We start from the raw sequence: 15,856 nt of genomic DNA on the forward strand, positions 1-15,856 counted from the left end.
TATGGTATCTTTTAGTGTTATATTGAATATTGATTTGAATTACAATAAATTAGTATGGCTTAGTGGATATACATTTCCATAGTGCAACCAATCCTCACATATGGATCCCTGGTATGGTGGCCAGCTTTGGAGAAGACAACCAATATTTTCAAACTTGGAAAGGTACAGAGGAGTGCGCGTGTGTGCATTACAGGAGCGTTAAGATCGACGCCCACAGATGCTCTAAATGTGCTCCTCCTGCTTTAGTAGTGCAATCAGGCTCAGAGAAACCTAGGTTGTCTTGGAAGATTAGCGAAGAATATTATTGCTGGACCATCAGACTATCTGACATCTAGGTTCGAACTGGGAAAGAACTTTTTAGTCAGAATTCCAACCAGAAAAGTGACTCAAAAACTAGTGAAGGAATTTCATATTGCGCTATGACGTATCCAAGATGGATTCTGGTGTAGGTTTGGGGGTGTTCTCGAAGGGTCTTGAAATCGCAAAGTCTTACCGGCTTCCGGATAGATCAAGTATTTTCCAGGCAGAGATACTTGCCATTTGGGAGGCCTGCGAATGGTTGAGCGAGGAGACACCTTATGGGCGGAAAACTGCAATAATCACTGACAGCCAAGCAGCCACGTCGGCGCTGAACTCATCTACCATATCCTCCAAAATAGTAAAAAAAACGTACGATAAGATATAACCTTGAGTTCCAGGCCAGAGGAACATCGAAGGCAACGAACGCGCTGATGAATTTGCAAGGCGAGGATCGTGCCTTGAGCTAGATGCACCAGAGGAAGTTTTTACTCCCCTCAATACCATAAAAAAAGACATTTACCACAAATTTTTGTCTATGGCGAACAGTAGATGGAAAACTTTCTGTAGGATAGCCAGGAAAACTTGGCTCAAATAGGACCTTAAGAAATCGGGAGAGCTCATAACTATCTCGCGTAAGCATATCGCCGGGCTTACGACGGTATATGCGGGACACTGGCCAATTGGTGAACATGCGGCTCGAATGGGCATCCCTTTTAACGAAGTTTGCCGAAGGTACAAGGACCCGAAGGAAGGGGACGGTTCTGCATTTCCTGTGCCTCTGTCCGGCTTTGTATAGGGCCGCAACCGGTTCCTCGGTGGTTTCAGCTTTGTAAATCTTGAAGCTGTTGCCCGGAAGAGCATGACAGAAGCCACCCGGTACCTTAATGGCTCCGAATGGTTATAAACAGTTAACAGTCCAACTTTTCCATGGTATAGTCTGTGGAATGAATAACTTTGCATTTGACAGTTCCCGCGGGCTTTTTTAGTGTTTATTTTATTAGGTTAGCAACTTGCGGCCATGCTGACGCAATGCCGTCTCTAATAGAACAGCCTCTGAGCGAGATTTATGACGTCACGCTAGTTAGATACTACGGATTAATAAATATGTTGTAGAATACATGGAAAACATAATTATTCCTCGCATTTTTGGTTTGTATTTGAAAAACACACATTGATTTTAAAATACAAACCAAAAATACGAGGAATAGTTATGTTTTCCATGTATTCTAACACATATTTATTAATCCATAGTATCTAACTAGCGTGACGTCATAAATCTCGCTCCGAGGCTGTTCTATTAGAGACGGCATTGGTCTGATATTTAGAAATGTCAAAAGCTGATGACATTTTACTTTTGACAATTATGACATTTCGTGTTGATTTTTGGTAGAAGAGGAAGAACTATCACTTGTTTTATTATTTTCCTTTTCTATTTCACGAAAGTAAAAAGAGTTACCTATCTGATTCGTTCAGGCACTCAATTTAAAGAATATCAGTAACTTTTTTGACAGAGGGATTTTATATTTGCCGTGTTGGTAAGAAATAACGGTCAAAATTCAAAGTTATTCATTTTATAGACTATATCATAGCGGCAATTCTGCTAATTGAAGTTCGACAAGCGGTCGCACTCGCCACTTCAACTAACCACCCTACAATAAATTATGCAGAGGTAACGCCTATGCCAGTTAGTATAACGTATTATTGTTGTTGTCTTGAAAGTATAAAAGCGCTGTCATAATATTTAAAGTTATAGTATTTTGTAATAATTGATGAAATACACTAATTTATCTTAAAGCGAAACTAATTCTGCGTTAAATAGTGCAAATTAAAGATTGAAACGTAACCGATTATATGTATACACGCAAAACACCGCGTAATATATTTCTGGTTGGCTTGCCATAAATTTACTTGCAAATGTTCGGCTAAACGATACTCCATTTCGCAGCATATAATAACTATAATAATTAAAATTAATAATGTTCGTAGTATGAAAAGTAAAGTGAACGAGATTTTGGTTAAATGTGGTTTAAAGTAGTGGTGGTAGATATGATTACCACCACCAAAAACTAATGGCTAGATTCTCGGGTGCCACAGTATTTTTGTGCCAAATTTGGTTAAAATCGGTTTAGCGGTTTTTGACCAAATTTGACAGACAGATAGAACCATGAAAATATTTTGTATTTAGGTCATTTCTGGCCCAAATAACTCATTTTGAGTGATATTAAAAAAACTTTTTTTTGCCGATCTTAATAGCCTACCATACCTGTTAGTATGGTTGGCTAAACATTTTGTCCTTCTTTGCCTAAACCCATAACAATAGTTTATTAATTCTAACTATTTAATTCCTTTTTATTACCTTTGTGTTAATTTTTCTATTATCTTTAATTTAGATTAGATTAAATTTTTCGAGGTGGCTATTGGCCTGTTCCACTGCGACCTTTTCTGATCTATTCTGGTCCCCTTCTGAGCATTAGGTTACATAGTCCAGCCATATCCTTTTCAAAAAGTCTAGCAACATAGAGACTGAACCCTCCATATAGCTGTTTCTAAGTTTATGGATGTAGGAAGGAAGAGGGGGAAAGTTAATCACGGCGACCTTATAGATCAATTTTGTCCCCCTTTCTTGAGACTCATCATACAGTCTTAGGGCTTTGACTAAAGCCAGTATTTGAGACGGTACAGAGGATAATTTTCCATCTCCGATATCAGGTGTACCAAAGTTTATGGCCCGGATGGTTGTCGTCTAGCCGCACTCAGTGATGAGGTATTCTGGTGTTTCCCCATTTTCCCCACAGAACCTGCATTCGCCGTTGTTTTGGTTTCAGCTTCAGTCTACTGATGTGTACCGGGTGTCCCACTAAGAATAGCTCTCGGCTGTATCTCGGAAAGTATTAGCCGTAGGGCTTACGGAAAAAAGTATTTATAACTAAAGGGGCTATGAGAAATTGCTGGAAATTATTTTCAAGTTTGTAAAACGGCTGCTAGGGGGCGCAACTGCTATGGAAAATAAGAAAATAGAATTTTTACAGAATATTGCCTAGATAATGGGTACTAATAAATAATAGCTTCGTAATCTTCAGTTAATTTTGGATTTTCTTTGTTAGAACCATTTTCCCCTATCTGCTAAAATAAAGTGGCCTTTAAGGCGGATTCTCACGACTGGCGTACTTGACAAGTACGCCAATATTTGCGTACTTGGCAAGTATCCCCACCAGTCCCCACTTTGTACTACATTGGCAAGTGTACTTGGCAAGTACGCCAATATTTGCGTATTTGCCAAGTACCCCTACAATTCTTTTCAAGTAAACAATATAGTCGCATCGATGGATACTGGTCGTCCCGAAATTGTCGCTGCTAGTGATTCTTTTTTCTTTTTAAGTTCTTTTACTGTACACTGCAATACGATTTCTATGTTCTTTATGTTTGGCCATCCATATGAAGGGCTGATTCTCGTATAAATCCATAAATTCCAAAACAACATCATTTGAAGACTACACGGGAAAACCCAGTTTTGTCCATTTTAATTGGAGCCGAGACAAATGCAATTTAGTGTTTTTAAAGAAATATGTTATTTTCGGTTGAATAATTAGAAAAAATATTTATATTACTCCCAATTCTGAATTATTAATATTGTGAATTATCGCCATATTCTGAAATATTGAAATAAAAATCTAAATAGATAATCTAAAAAAAAGTCAAAATGCAAAACAAAACAGGAGAAAACCAGAGATGTTCAATTAAATAAAGGTTGTATAAAACCTAAATCTAAACTATTATTTTTTTTGTTGAAAATTTATATTTAAGTAGGTTTTTATTACAATACATAAATTTATAACCATATTGATAAAGAAAAAAATATTCCGTATATACGTACATAAATTAATTACGTATGTGTATACCTTTAAGATTGTTACATAAGGATAATATTTTTCTATCGATCGTGTCAGACGATGTTTTTGAGAGATTTGTTGATTCATCTATGTTTTTCGGTCAGTCGAGATTATTGTTGTTTATTGTAAGCTTCGGCAAGTTTCGAGCGGAATAAATTTCTTTGTGTTTTTGATTTTCGACGTTTATTTTCCGTAATATCCCTTGTTTTAATAATATAGTACTAATTACAAGATGCATGCTTGTCGCCCATGCATAAGTACATCTCTAGTTTTTGCCATTTACGCGTGGACTACTCTGATTTTTCCTTTGTACGGCAAAATAACCAAGCTGTAATATCTCTGGGACTAAGCGTATTATTGCTTTCTTTTTTCGAATGATGTTAACATTTGTCTATAAAGTTGTATCGCTATCTTAATTTCTATGAAAATGTGACATATCTGGTTTTTTCCGTGTAGTCTTCATTTGTCCACTCCATTTATTGCTGTGAAAACGATTTAGGTATGTCGCTAATATTGAGGTTATTAATGTAAATTTGATATTACATAATCTATTCTTGTTTTAACGTTCTAAATTATCCGCAATTAACTCGAAAAACACTACGATCCGGAAATAAATCGGACATACGCTATAACAGTAACATTATTTGCGCAGTCGTTTTTTTGCGCCTCGGCCAGTGTAAACAAGGCTGGCCCAGGCTGGTCAATGTTTGGCAAGTGTACGATTAATCGTTTGACTCGGGCTATATTTACCGACAGAGAGTGGGGACGCGACAAGTGACCAAGGAACCCGTTCTCACGACATGGCAAGTATATTCCAATATCAAATGTTTGTCAAGTACGCCAGTCGTGAGAATCCGCCATTAGATGCATGCTCGTCCCGAGATGTATACGGTGAATGAAGGTATTTGCAAAGCTGGCCCCTGGTACATTGAGAAGTCTGGTAGAAATAGCAGTCTACAGTTTTCTCGCCCGATCTCAGCTTTGGGTTGTAGCAGCAAACGAGGATCTCGATTCCCGTAAATCTAAACAAGACTTCAATCATGTTCCGGATTGTACGCCAACTCAAACCATCGAGTCCACACGCCAGCTTCGGAATGGCTAATCATGTAATGCTGTTGTTTAGCAGGGCTTCTCTCAGTTCAATCGGGGTCTTCCATAGATTGAGATAATTTGGCTTACTCGGCGACCATTTCGACCAGGTAGAAAAATGTGTCTTGCCTGACCATGTGCATTGTCGGTTAGCCTCAAGACGCTTCCAACCTCTGTTCCAACGTCTTCCAACCTAGATCAAATCTATTTTCCAAGACTCCTTATTTAAAAAATAGTGTTTTTAACGTAGCCATGGCACTCTAGATTGAAATTTAAAATACGACTAGTTTTAAGCGAAAAATTTCGAAGCGAAAAAACAAAAGCTGACATATGATATGTCATTCTATTCAGACCGTCATTTTCTATCGAATAAAGTAAAAATATACGGGGGTGACATTTAAAAATCAAAAGTTGTAGTCATTTTCGGTGAAACAGCAAGTCAAAAACAATTTAATACGTCAATCATATTTTTTATGTCATATACTAACATACCAAATCTCGTTTTGTTATCTGAAGAAATAAAAAGGCATAGGGGTGAGCCACGTTTTAGACGCATCCGGTATATAAAAAAATATAAACAGAAAAAGAAAATTAATAGATAAAATAGAGAAAAATAACAATCTCTAGAAAAACGGGACTCTGGGCTCGTTGACACTTACGGAAATCATTTTTATTTCTACGTATTATTTTTGAACAAAAGCTGTGATATACGATACATATGACATTAAAATATAATTTTTTATACCAAAACGTAACAGTTAAAGAATTACGCTGCCTTGTAAAATGACAGGACAGGTAGGTGTGACTCTCTGATTTAAAACGGACTTGAAATGCAATCGTTCAACTTTACCATTAATTATTATTTTCATAATAAATTTAAGTTCTCAGTTATGCGGCCAGTAGAGATCGGCCCGATCGCTTATTTGCTAAGTTTTATTTTTTAGGTCAGGTCGCTTAGCAGATGTCGTAACATTTTGAATGCAATGAAAATGCCAATTTTATTATAATTTTAAACAAATAAAAATATTACGTTTTAAATTGTGACATAGACGTGCTATAGATATGACCTGCTTTAATGTTTAATATCAAAAGTTACTAGATACAATGTTTAAAAAACACGTAAATAAAATAATTTTTTTTACGTAAAAACAGATTTTCCCGATATAAGGTTAAGGTACAAAGCTCGGTACAAAGGTATCCATATCCAGTGGCGTAGCGACAAATTATGGGCCCCTCCGCGAAACTTGAGTTAGCCCCCCCGGATACATTAAAATACGCAACCAACCGTCATTGAACCGTCCAATCAGATCAAAGGAGTAATCGTCGTAGATCGTGCGTTATCGATAATGTTCGGTGCCTGGAGAAAATTGACAATTGACAAGAGAATTGTTTATTATTTTTGACTTTTAGTTCGTTTAATTTAATAATTACTAAAACCAGTAGTTCGAAAGATATATTTAAAAATAAAAGATAAAATCCAAAAAATTAATTATCTATTAACGTGGATTTGGACGACAATAGGTAAGAACACTAAATTATTTCTATATTCGATATAAACTTGTTTATTAGGTTTTTAGTTTGTGATGTTTCATGTGATGATCATTTTCATGTTCATCGTCTTTGAATTGACATGAGGATATCTATGGAAAAGTAACTAATCTGAAAGTAAGCCAACATATCGTTTGTCCTTTGTGTGCTAAAGAAAAGATTTTCTTTTCGCATCGTGAGGAAGTATTACATCAATTAAAAAATGTTAGGAAGTTGATTACTTGTCATGGAAAAGTATACCAATGGAAATTATTTGTTAAAGAAGTATAATTCTAAGGGTAAATTTTATTATAATTAGTAACCTGTCTATTTTTTATATGTAGATGTTTCAGGTTTTAAGAATAAATTGGTTGAACCCAAAATCTGGAGGAAGTACCTATATCCATACACAGAATATGCCCATTAAGAATACTAGTCCAAATTTGCTTTAATGGTAGGCAATTATTCAATACAAATTAACTTTTTAAGTGACTGAAATATTAAATAGTTTAGAATATGGTATAACAATGTAAAAAAATACTATTTTCAGGAACGATTAGGGCCCGATATATTTGAAACTCATGTTGGACATAGTATTGAGTTGGGTAGAATATTATTCTACGTTAAGTGAGGATATCAGATACCTATTATTGTACTGTATTTTAATATATACATTAGAATTGTTGGTTTTTTCATATTTGTTTTATATATTATTTTACTTACAAGTTATATAAAGTTAACACTAAAATCTACTTTTTGACTTATATAAGTTAGTCTGTGGTTTAATGCGTGATTACATCCACATTATGATTTCAAGTTTTTAAAATATAAATATTATAACTGGCTTTAAAAACTCCATTAAACTGTTAAAAGTGTAATTTATTTCAAAATAAATATACATATACCTATACCTAGGTATATATTAATATCGAAAAATATATATTAATATCGAAAGACATTTTTATTCCTTAACACCAATTTAATCATCACATACATATGTATAAACATTTATTTACGTTATTTCAAATGAAGACCACAGGAAAAACCAGCTTTGTTCATTTTAACTGGAGCCGAGAAAATGCAATTACGAGTGAACTACTCTGGTTTTTCTCCTGTAGGGCAAAATAACTAAGCTGTAATATCTCTGGGACTAAGCATATTATTATTGCTTTCTTTGATGGTGCCTCGAATAATGCTAACACTTGCCTATAAAATTGTCTCGCTATCAATTTCTATGAAAATGTAACATATTATCTGGTTTTTTCCATGTAGTCTTCAAATGATCTAAAAATTCAGCAGGAATGATCCATTATGCAGCAAACACACTGATGTTGAATCATGGGAAGCTTTTTTGTGGGCATTTCACAAATAAAATGAAATGTCTGATCAAAAACTGAAAATGCAAAACAGATAGTAAGCTTTATAAATACATACATATTGTTGCGGGCCGGTGTGGACTCGACCTAACCTCACAATATGGCCCGCCCTCGGATGACCTTAACATCGCATAGACACCGCAATGATTCATTCGTTCGAGAAGAATCGAGTCCCACTGGAATGGACGAGTACATACGAGAACATTCGAAAACCTTCTCTACGCACCTAACGATCTATGGACAATTCTAGAGTTCTTTACCTGCCGGTATAAAAGCCGGCGGCCGTGGCCTACAGGGGGCAGTTATAAATATACCAGTTGAGTTGACGCGCGAAAAATTCAAAATAAATTCTTAGTTATAAATCGTTTGTAAATAGTTCTATAAGTCTTTTATCGTTATTATTTTTGTTCATTAGTGTTAAATAAATAGTGTTTAAATAAATTGTGACTTTCTATCCACACGGAACCGACGAAAAACGTAACAATTGGTGTCAGGTGTGGCGTGTGTGATAGACTAGAAAAATAAAAAGACTAACAATGGCTCCGAAGAAATTGTTGAAAGACTTGAAAGTGTCCGAACTGAAATCCATATTGGAAGAGAGAGAGTGCGAGACAGATGGAAAGAAAAGCATTTTGCAAACCAGACTAAGAGACGTTTTGAGGGAGGAAGGCGAGGATCCGGACACATTTTGCTTTGAGTTCGAAGGTGACCTTGACTCGTCCTTACAAAAATTAGAAGATAAAATTACGAAAATTCCCGGAATTGCAAGACAATTTAAACGACAATTTGAATAGTAAAATAATTGACTTGGAAGTTAATTTAGAAGAGAAAATCAGTGATAAAATTAATATTTTAGAAGATAAGATCGCAGAAAATTCTAAAGACATACAGGCCAGCTTTAATAATAAAATAATTAATTTAGAAGAAAAGATAACAGAAATTATAGAGAATTCTACGGAACTACAAGACAAAATAACACAAATTGAGGACGATGTAAATAAAAAAATCGAAATTTTTAAACAAGAAATAGAAAAGGCCAATTCACCAAAATGTCAAGAAACATCGGAGGCACCGAAACTAGTCGAAAATAAGTATATCTCAAAGTCAGTTATTAAGCCTCCACAGTTTGACGGAAAAACCGCTTGGGCCAATTATTTTTGCCAGTTTGAGGCGGCTGCGAGAGCGAACAGATGGACAATCGCTGAAAAGGCTACCGCTTTGACTGTCGCACTGCGAGGAGATGCGACTGATATTCTGCAGACATTGTCACCATCGGAACAGGGAGATTATCAGCAATTGGTACGACATTTAGAAATGAGGTACGGCCAAGCTCATTTGGAACATGTCTATCATTCCCAGCTAAAAAATCGCATTCAAAAGTCAAATGAGTCTCTGCAGGAGTTTGAAGCCGACGTAGCCCGCCTCGTTCGCCTTGCGTACCCTGCTATGCCCGAAAATGTTATGGAGCGCTTAACAGTACAGGCTTTTATTGATGGTTTACGTGACAACGAGACAAGGCAAACACTTCTTTTAGCTCATCCAACGCATTTGGGAGATGCCCTAGCACGTGCCCTGGAATTTGAGGCCGCGAAAGAATGCTCTAGGTCTCTAGGATTTGTACGGGCTGTTGAGGAGAGTTCCGACGATTCCAAAGTGGAAAGGATTGTGCGGAAAGTACTGGATCAGTATATGAGCAAGAAGGGGGGACCGATTCGCTGTTGGAATTGCGGACAGATGGGAAATCGTTACAAAGAAGAGAAAGAAGTGAAAGTCTTAAGGACGACTGTGGTTGGTGATAGTTGGCAAACCGAAGATCTTGCAAATGACCAAATCAGTGATCCAGAGTTGGGCTTGGTGATTAACTGGAAAAACGCGGACCAGAGACCAACGTGGGAGGAAGTTTGCAGATATTCGCCGAACGTGAAGTCGTACTGGTCCCAGTGGAATTCATTGGTAATAGATAACGGATTACTTCGCCGTGTGATTGAGAGACCAGAGGGACAAGAAGAGAGAAGGCAGATCGTCATTCCAAAGAAGAGGGTCCCGGAAGTCTTGGCGGAAGTTCACAATGGAACCAGCGGTGACATCTTGGTGTTACCAAGACACTTGGCAAGCTGCGTGAACGGTTCTACTGGGTGAACTGCAAAGAAGATGTGAGGGCCTGGTGTAAGAAATGTGACATTTGCGCAGCCATTAATGGGCCACAAAAGCGTGGTAAAGCCCCTATGCGCCAGTACAATGTTGGTAGTCCCTTCGAACGAATAGCGATCGACGTGGCTGGTCCTTTCCCGGAGACGAACGATGGCAACAAATACATTGTGGTAGTAATGGATTACTTCAGCAAATGGGTCGAGGCCTACGCGTTGCCAAATCAAGAAGCGTCCACGATTGCTGATGCCCTTGTTAAAGAATGGATCTGCAGGTTTGGTGTTCCCATGGAGCTTCATTCAGATCAGGGAAGAAACTTTGAGTCCAATCTGTTCCAAGGCGTCTGTGAAGTCCTGAACATCCGCAAGACCAGGACGACTGCTCTACATCCACAATCCGATGGGATGGTTGAACGCATGAACAGAACTATCAACCGTTATCTGGCCAAAGTAGTCTCTGACCACCAAAGAGACTGGGACAAATTTCTTCACCTGTTCCTGTTGGCCTACCGTTCATCCGTCCAAGAATCTACAGGGCAAACTCCAGCCAGCATCGTTATGGGACGGGAAGTGCGCCTACCCTGTGATCTGAAATTTGGTTGCCGACCGGGAGAAGAAGTCGCCGGAGAAGATTATGTCCACACACTACGTCAAAGGATGGACGACATTCATCAGAGAGTCCGCCTAAATATTCAAAGTGCTAGTGACCGAATGAAGGAACACTACGACATTCAAGCTGAGCATGGAGGATACCAACCAGGGAAGTTGGTGTGGCTATATAACCCGCAGAGACGTCGTGGGTTATCTCCGAAGCTACAATCCTCGTGGGAAGGGCCATACGAAGTCATGGATAGAATTAATGACGTCGTATACCGTATCAGAAAATTGCCAAAAGGAAAACCGAGGGTAGTCCATTTCAACCGTTTGAGCCCCTACCAAGGCGAAATAGAAGATCGTGCTGGGACCGTGAGAACCTGCAGCTTTGATCCCCCTGATTCGGAGATGTCCTTTGACGATTTCATGGCCCGATACAACAGCAGTGAGAAGGCTCGCTATGGTGTAACCAAAGAAGATCAACGAGACCTCTTTTCCGTGCCTCCTGATTATTCGCTCGCTCATTGTGTGGCTCGAGATTTGCGGATGTCCAGAGGAATCGCTGCGACGTTCAATGAGAAGTTTGGGCGTGTCGGAGAACTACGCCGACAGGATCCAGAGGTTGGAAGCGTCTTGAGGCTAACCGACAATGCACATGGTCAAGCAAGGCACATCTTCTACCTGGTCACCAAGGAATGGTCCCCGAGTAAGCCGACTTATCTCAATCTATGGAAGACCCTGATTGAACTGAGAGAAGCCCTGCTAAACAACAACATTGCACGATTAGCCATTCCGAAGCTGGCGTGTGGACTCGATGGTTTGAGTTGGCGTACAATCCGGAACATGATTGAAGTCTTGTTCAGATTTACGGGAATCGAGATCCTCGTTTGCTGCTACAACCCAAAGCTGAGATCGGGAGAGAAAACTGTAGACTGCTATTTCTACCAGACTTCGCAATGTACCAGGGGCCAGCTTTGCAAATACCTTCATTCACCGTATACATCTCGGGACGAGCATGTACCCTAAGAAGGGGCAGTGTTGCGGGCCGGTGTGGACTCGACCTAACCTCACAATATGGCCCGCCCTCGGATGACCTTAACATCGCATAGACACCGCAATGATTCATTCGTTCGAGAAGAATCGAGTCCCACTGGAATGGACGAGTACATACGAGAACATTCGAAAACCTTCTCTACGCACCTAACGATCTATGGACAATTCTAGAGTTCTTTACCTGCCGGTATAAAAGCCGGCGGCCGTGGCCTACAGGGGGCAGTTATAAATATACCAGTTGAGTTGACGCGCGAAAAATTCAAAATAAATTCTTAGTTATAAATCGTTTGTAAATAGTTCTATAAGTCGTTTATCGTTATTAGTTTTGTTAATTAGTGTTAAATTAATAGTGTTTAAATAAATTGTGACTTTCTATCCACACGGAACCGACGAAAAACGTAACAATATATATAAATAATCATACCTACATCTATTTATGTCGTACAATCCAACCGATATTTTAATATCCTAGCCCAAGTAAATAATCAAAAATGCACTTTTTATATCAAAAGCAGTAATGTTATCAAGGGTTCCAATTAATATCCAGGATTTAAAAAAAAACACGATCCTAATTCTTATTATTGTTCTAAATACGTATTGTCTGATAGGCAATTACAAAATATAAATCTGATGTAAATAGAAAAATAAAGTAAAAACTGTAAAACAGGTAAAAACAACAACAAAAATTCTAACCAAAGATTTAACCGTCATACGACTTGAGCATCACGTGATTGCACAATACCCAACGATAGGGTACGTACCTCTTTCATCTGATTGGACGGTTGGTTGCGTATTTTAATGTATCCTCGTAATGTATCCTCCGTAATTCAAAAATTCTCTTGTTACTTTGAGTTAAAAAAATAAAACATTTATTTTTATTTTTATTTTTTTAATAATTTAAAAAAATAAATAAACATTATTATATTCAACAAAATAAATAATGAAAAAAAACAACAATTAATTCGAATTCTAAAAAATAAATAATTTTTTTTAACAAAACCGAGAACAAAACTTACTTAAACAAAATTTCTAATAGAAAATTAACAAAATAAAAAAAAACTTTCTTTTAGTGAACAAAAAAAAGTAAACAATAACAATTTTACAACCTCTAACGGGCCCCCCAGACCACCGGGCCCAGGCCTTATGGGCCTTATGATAAAATAGGCCCTGACAAAAGCTGTAGTACGCCTAAGTAGCGAACAATAATATTAAGGAACAAAAACAAAATAAAAAATACTCTTCGAAACTAAAGCAATAGAACCTAAAAAAATCTTTGGTTTGCTAATCTAGCGAAAAGGAAACAAAATATAAAAATACACTTTAAGACTAAAAAAAAATAAAAACTAACAAATTCTTCGAGCAGCTAATGAAAAAAACAACAAAAAACCGAAAAAAGAAAAAAAAGGAACTGATAAACAATACCCAAGCAGCATTTGGACGTCGGGACAACGTTGTGTCACGCGACCAAACGTCGGGGCGCAACGTCGGCACAACCTCGTGCCAACCCTAGTCTGCACTAGTTTGGAGAATAATTTTTGGGTCGAAGCGACGTTGGATACCGACGTTGGCTAGTAGCCTAATTTAGTATAGACTGCAACATTGTTTAAAATTCTAATTCACAGAAATACAAAACTATAATAATATGGCGTCTAAGTCGCGTTTTATCCTAAATTGGGATAATTATAGTAAAAATATTATTTTTATGACTTAGTTAGAGACATATGTCAGATGGCAGTGAAGGAAAACAAAAGAAAAGTATTTAAGTGTGGATGATGTTTGAAGATCATAATTATTGAAACACTTTAACCGACTCTGTAACTCGTTACCCAAGGCAAAAAAGTTAAACGCAAACAACTTTATTGATAAATGTATTGTTTTTACTTTGAAAATTACTAATGGGCCCTAAAATTAAAGAAGTTTTAAACATTTTCTTAATTTTTTTTTTAGTAAAATGAGAATAATTTATTCGCAGTCGAAAAAATTGTTTCGGCGTGTTTTTTAGGGTCAAATATTTCAAGTTAATGTATTCAAAAAGCAGGAATTGCTATTTTAGGAACGAAACATTTTCTTATTTAACAACATGGCGGCTTTCACTTTGTTGTTTTGGAGATTAAGATGGAGTAGTTCGAGTAGTCGCATACTGGACTAATAAGTCGCAGTTCGGCCTTAACAGGTAGTATACTAGTCGCAAGATTGCCTAATTTAGTCATCCTAGAGTCTAGCTTGTGCCGCCCTCTATAATCTAAATAAACGAGGGAGTGGATAAACTATCCTAAATATTCTAGAATTCTTTAATATATTATCGCAGAAAAAATATCAGAAACTAAAAATTAAAAAAAATATAGCACATATCAAACGTTTTGTAAAATTCCATTAAAAATAAAACGTTATAACTTTCCATAATACCTTATTTTGCTGTGCTCGTTTTTACTATCTTTATTTTCTTTCGAAAAAAATGAAATATCGGCCTAGCCAAGTGAAAACTAACAAACAGGGGGCGGAAAAAATATTGAGAAAACAAAATCTCGTTTCTTGCTAACAAATTATAGCGAGAGCCGCCCTTAGGTCCTCGACGAGAGGATCAAATACAAACACAAACACAGAGAAAAGGGCAAAAAGGGACGCTATATGATTCCATTAAGGCTTTTTTTTCCTTTAGTAGCACCGACAAATACATATTCTCCTGTTTGCACAATGTCCGTCGTATATTTTTTTGCCTTGTATATTTCTAAAATGATTTTTTTAATGAAAATTTTTTTGATTTGTTGAAAATTTGTGTGCATTTATCTACTTACACCATGTACTGGGTGGTCAATTTTGGCATACAGGTTGATTCTAAGGTGTAGAAGTTCGATAAGAAAGATTTTTTCGGAATTCCAGTTCAAAGGGAGTGAAACTGCCCCTCAAATATTACAATAGTTTTTATTTAAAAAACGGCAAAGTTTCCAAACCAAACCAAAAACGCCTAAACACGTATATTTTATTATGTTGTTTTACATGTTTTAAGATAAGCAAAATAAAAACACTAAATCCCCACAATACACCAAAACACTTTTACTTTTACACTGGACGCGCGTTTCGCTAACCATGTTAGCATCATCAGCAGATGATTATAAACTAAAATACAATCTACAAGTTGAGCGTTTTTATAGTCGCTCAGTGGGCACCGAGTGGGCGTGGCAAAATCTAGCCAACCGAGTCAGAGCCCACTGAGCAGTGGATGAACAGTTAGATTTCCGCCACTAGAGTAGTAGGAACAAAGAACTTGAAGGAATCGGAACATTGACTCTGTTCATACTATCTTTACATTTATTAATTCTGATGCTTTCATATGCATGTAATTGCCTGTAATTTGAGACTTGTTTAATTAATTTTAAATTATTAAGATCTATACAATGTTCTTTATCAACAATATGTTCGGCAACGCAAGATTTATCCGGTCTACCATATCTTATCTGAGCTAAATATTCTTTAAATCTAGTTGATATTGATCTTCTGGCCACCTCTTGTGCCTCTATGGACAGTATAGCCAAGTTAGTTAACCTTGTCTGAGAGGAATGATTTTCAATTTTGAAAATGATCTTTCCGCTGTAGCAACACTCACTGGAAGAGTTAGAAATAATAATAAGGCTGTTGTTACCTCTGTAATTAAGAACACAGCAAAATCTTTAATATTTTGGAGAGAATCAATTTGTTCCTTTAACGGCATACAAAATGCGACTACCTCTAAAGGGAAAATCGTAGACAGATCGCTCGAATATGTCTGCTGTACTGTTTCTGCAGCCATAAATAATTCTTTTTCAGATAAAGTTATCAGAACTTGAGGACATAGGAATCTAAATTTATTCACAAATAACTCCATTCCCTCAAAACGATTACT

At 37.0% G+C, this 15,856-nt stretch overlaps 1 protein-coding gene and 1 long non-coding RNA gene across 3 annotated transcripts in view; both read left to right on the forward strand.

Moving 5' to 3' along the window:
• The window catches only part of LOC115880900, a 149,754-nt gene that overhangs the window by 118,413 nt on the left and 15,485 nt on the right, over window positions 1-15,856 (forward strand). The gene's annotated exons all lie outside the window — the stretch shown is intronic.
• LOC115880902 lies at window positions 6,710-7,499 on the forward strand. Its single transcript, XR_004049954.1, has 4 exons — window positions 6,710-6,800; window positions 6,849-7,105; window positions 7,160-7,260; window positions 7,357-7,499. It is a non-coding gene; the product is annotated as an uncharacterized LOC115880902 (long non-coding RNA).

The sequence above is a fragment of the Sitophilus oryzae genome, unplaced genomic scaffold (assembly GCF_002938485.1).
Source record: "Sitophilus oryzae breed Bouriz unplaced genomic scaffold, Soryzae_2.0 scaffold_1660_pilon_pilon, whole genome shotgun sequence".
NCBI lineage: Eukaryota > Metazoa > Arthropoda > Insecta > Coleoptera > Curculionidae > Sitophilus > Sitophilus oryzae.